General features: G+C 39.5%; 1 non-coding gene across 1 annotated transcript; it reads right to left on the bottom strand.

Annotated features, from left to right (window-relative positions):
* Positions 1-4,217: 4,217 nt before the first annotated feature.
* On the bottom strand, positions 4,218-4,290 carry Trnat-agu (transfer RNA threonine (anticodon AGU)). The gene has a single exon. It is a non-coding gene; the product is annotated as a tRNA-Thr (tRNA).
* Positions 4,291-5,000: the final 710 nt, after the last annotated feature.

Raw genomic sequence — 5,000 nt, 5'->3', positions numbered from 1 at the left:
ATGAAATTTCGTTCTTCGTGGATTTTGCACTTTTCGCCTTTCAGCGAGGGCCTAGTGGTAAGTAAATGCAATTGTTATGAGTTTTCCTGAGATGGCCGAATGGCAATGAACACGCGTAGTTTGGTGGGAATTGTCTCTTCCTACCTCACGATTTTTTCCTCGTTTTCGTCTTCCTCATCTTCCGAATCCTGATAAGGCTTATAGTCCTCATCATCCACATCAGCGTCTTCAAACGGGTCATCTTCTACCTGGTCCAGTGGTTCAGGGGATTTCCTCACATGTTCTTCCTGAACGTTCTCAGGTAAGGGGTGAAGTAATTCCAGGGGAGGAAGGTCTACGAGATTGCACTGTACCTCGCAGTCAACATGGGTTTTGATTTTGAGACTTACTTGAGTACCTGCGGACAATAAATTTATACATCATATACCGAGGAAAGGGGTGCAATTCTTCTTAACTCAAACTCAAATTTTAATTACCTTTACTGCGATAGGTCGGACGCTTGAAACTTAGTTGAGTTCCTCTGTTCACTTTTGATTTTTTTTGAAGATTAAAGTCTGCTGAATCGCACTCTACAGTCTCAGACGGCACAAGAATAGCGATGTCTCCCTCCCTGTCCTGACTTGTGGAAGGCAATTGATCCCCGCTGTCCTTGTTCCTCTGGGCATCCTCAAATTGCGCTAAAAGCTGTAAAACACGAAATATCACATGCACAAAAATCAAGTTGCACTCTTGTAGTTAAAAGGGATAAATTTAATATCTGGAAATACCGAAAAAAAAAACAGAATTGACCTGTCACGCATTCAAGCAAAGGTATGCATACCCGGTTTGCGGTTAATTTTGCCAAGGTTCGGCTTGGTCGCTTTGCAGCAGTATATCCCGCCTCATGGGTCACCACGTTGCTCCCTTCGCTAATATCCGATATTTTCCGCTTCTTTTTACGGGCAGATTCCAGCTGCTGTGGGGTTGGAACAACTTGCCTTGACGGAATGGCATTTTTCTTTAACAACATCTTTGAAGCATAGCCAGCGACTTTCATTCCGTAATCGTGATAATCTTCGGGAGTGAAGTGATCGCTGCAAATGTGACCCGAACCTTGTTTCCATGAGTCAGTGTCTCTTTTTTGGCGAACAAACGAAACCCATTGTCTACGAACTTTTTCTTCAGTGAGGAATTTATGCATGGAGACCCCGTCTGCATTCGTCTTATCGCAAAACATCACAACACAACGCTTCCCAGGTTCTTTTTTCTTTTCCTCGCCACCGCTAGATTTGCATTTCTTATTACTATTATATTTCTCCATTGCTTCGAATTCCTTTTAAATATTGCTTGGGAAGGTGGTTAGGGTTGCGTAATGAATGTGCAGACTAAGGGAGATAACCTGAAATTCAAGCTGTGAAAGGTCGAGCGAACAGGACATAAACACTCTTCGGGTTTCAAACGTTTTACAATTCAGTTGCATATCTTGCATTATTTTAACATCATATCATCTTAAGAAACGGGAAGAATCTTGGAATGACTTGTACTCACGGTAGTTGTAATGGTTTTAATTTCAGATTGAAAACTGACATTTCAGATAAGGATTTCTTTTGTATAAAATAAACCCCGTCAACAAAGTGATGTTAACGTCGATTAACGGCTCTGCACCAAGCATCAAACCTGTGAAAATCAGACTGCTTTTACAACCGTTTAACCTCCTTTTTTCCAACATAAGAGGTTTAAAAGAAAAGGTAGCATTTGCACTGCACCCTGGACTCTTTGAGCAGACGTTTTCGCGGAATAAATTCTCATCTGAAAACATGTTCCACACCTGTGACGTATCACCCCACGTGACCCCAAACTGGCGTGTTTTATAAAATGGCTGCCGGGTTGCAAAGGAAAAAAATCATAAAAAATTCAGTTTTTAACTTACGACCATAATTTTTTTGGAAAACCTTTCCTTATCAAGACTGGCATACGAAAAATACATAAAAAAAATCAAAGAATTTTGGTGAGAGTTACCCTTTAAATAGGGGCCTCGAGCCACTTAAAGTAAGTATCCCTGGTCATCAAGTCGTTTGTTTCAAATCTACGGTTAACTTCCACGCTCTTTAGCTTGTTTGAAATAAATGGACAAATTACGATTAAGGGCACGCGGAAGGGTTTTCAGGATCAGCTGAGTAACACACGCAATATGAAAGCTAATTGCGTCAGATGATGAATCGTAACAGGTGACGTGAAATAGAAATGTAACCTAAAACCGGGAAAACCGGAAATAAATTTGTTGTCGCGCGATGTTGAAATATATACCGTAACTTAACTCGGTGACCTAAAGCGTCTTCCAAACTAAAATCTGGCATTCCAATTTGGGAAAGTTCAAACCAAATACTAAGAATAACTTAAAAAATGGCTGGTTTTTCAGTGTGAAATGGAAACCTGTCTCAGAGAACAGGTTTTGTATGATACAGATTTTGAAGTTACATCGGAAATGAGTGTAAAATTGGCTGAAAATTGAAATGAATGTGGCACTTCCACGGAAACTCATAATCACCACCTTATTCCAAAGAAGGTTTTCAAAAAAATTCATCCTTGAACTTCATTCTAATGTCTGAGCCCCGCATAATAACCCAAATGATCTTCTGCCAATTTTTTTTTTTTTCATTTAAACATATTAACCATTGTTTGCCCCAAAAGCACCTACATAGGCTTATCAAGGGAGCTTACACTCAAAACACACAGACACACACAACACACGAAATTACAACAAAGAAATTTACATAACTAGAGTTATATTAATTTAACAAACAGACAGTGGCCAACGAAAAACAATTTGTCCCAATTTTTTTGTCTAGAGAAGAAAACAAGAGAGAATTTAGGATCTATGATCCCCCACAAACATCACAGGAGAGGATAAATAATCTCTGATACGCCAGAGGACACGGGAAAGGATTCAGAACTTAGTTCTGATCCCCCCCAACAACATTGCCCCAAGAGGATTCTACAGAATATCTGGTCACCCTTACAACCTAGGATAGGATTTTGAGGTTTTCCTCTCTGGTCCCAGAGCAGTCAGAAATGTCCGCAATATATATATGGTTTATATATATAGAGAAAGTTACAGGAGACTCAACGCTGGACAACTTCTGGGGAAAACTGTAATTGCCCTGAGCGGGATTTGAACCCACGACCCCCTGATCACTAGTCGGGTGTGATGACCACTACACTATCAGGACAACCATGCTGGCAACAATGCTGATTGATCACTTAATGTGTGGCAATTACGTGGGACTCCTTAATGGGCTAGTTTTCTATGTGATAACGCTGGATCAACATGTGAGTCACAGGCGGACAAGGGTAATTAATGTAAAGAGTCAGTTAAGTAGATCCCTTGAGCCAACAACACATCACCCCAAGGAGGACCACAAATGGATTCACAGTCCAAGTTGAGGAGAAATTCAAGGTTTCAAAGTTTTTGAATGCCATGATTACATATAATGTATCCGATTTATTAAAGAAAATACAAAAAATTGTAAAAAAGGCGAGGAAGGCCATAAAGAAACTATAAGAGCTTATGGAGCTATGGGCTTCCTCAAATTAGACTAAGAAATTAAGTTTAAGATAGCACTGGGACGTAATACAATTTATTATTAAAAAAACGAAAGAGTGCACACACACACACATTTATCCACAAAAATACAAAAGCGTAAATACTTCGAAGAATTTGATGCTACTAACGATAAAAAAGAAATCTTTTAAGGTTTTTGCAAAACTGAGCGGTAGATCCAGATGACTTAATTTGACTGGCAAGAGAGTTGAAAAATTTATGGCCTTGGAAGCGGATTGAAAATTTTCGTATATTAGTTCGAACTAATGGAATATAAAAATTGGAATTGGATGAGTTTCTAGTGTTATAAGGATGAATATAATTAGCCAGTGTAAACATGTCATTAAATGAATTCGGAAGTAAACCTTTAGAGAAGAAAAACATAAACTTGCCTAAATGAAACAAAACAACATTACTGAATTTTAAAACTTCGAGATCTCGAAAAATAGGATCTGTATGGGAATCAAAGGGAACTTTAGCAACAATTCTAATTGCCTTCTTCTGGAAAGTAACTATTCTTTTTAAGTTAGAATTATAGGTCAATTCCCACTCAGAAACGCAGTAAATTAAGTATGGATAAATTAAGAGAAAGTTACAGGAAACTCAACACTGCACAACTTCTGGAGAAAACTGTAATTGCCCTGAGCGGGATTTGAACCCACGTCCCCCTGATCACTAGTCGGGTGTGATGACCACTACACTATCAGGACAACCATGCTGGCAACATGGCTGATTGATCACTTAATGTGTGGCATTTACGTGGGACTCCCTAATGGGCCAGTTTTCTATGTGATAACGCTGGATCAACATGTGATTCCCAGGCGGACAAGGGTAATTAATGTAAAGAGTCAGTTAAGTAGATCCCTTGAGCCAACAACGCATAGTGTAGTGGTCATCACACCCGACTAGTGATCAGGGGGAGGTGGGTTCAAATCCAGCTCAGGGCAATTACAGTTTTCTCCAGAAGTTGTCCAGTGTTGAGTTTCCTGTAACTTTCTCTCAATTTCTCCTCAACTTGAACTGTGAATCCATTTGTGGTCCTCCTGGTGATGATGCGTTGTTGGCTCAAGGGATCTATAACATTTCCCAAATTTCAATTTTGTTTTCTTTTTTGAGTTGAGTGTTGTTTTTCGTCAGCAAAATTTCGGCATTCGATTGTGTTCCACAAGGTGATCTTTTAGTCGCTTTTTGGCTTCTTTCTTTTTAACTAACGATGTTTTTGAGCGCATTTTGTTTTTCAAAGGCGTTCCTTTTCTTGGTTCTGGAACGGTCCTCTCTTTAAAAGCGAGAACAGATTGTTCCTCTTTTTTGTATTCCTTTTGATGAAATCGGAACGTGCTTTCATACTACTTGGGAACAAAATGGTCCTTCATTGCTAAAAGGGGAACCAATTGTTCCGAGTTCCGAATCCCGAGCGGAA

The sequence above is a fragment of the Montipora foliosa genome, chromosome 5 (genome assembly GCF_036669935.1).
Source record: "Montipora foliosa isolate CH-2021 chromosome 5, ASM3666993v2, whole genome shotgun sequence".
Lineage (NCBI taxonomy): Eukaryota > Metazoa > Cnidaria > Anthozoa > Scleractinia > Acroporidae > Montipora > Montipora foliosa.
This window is presented reverse-complemented; position numbering and strand designations above follow the sequence as displayed.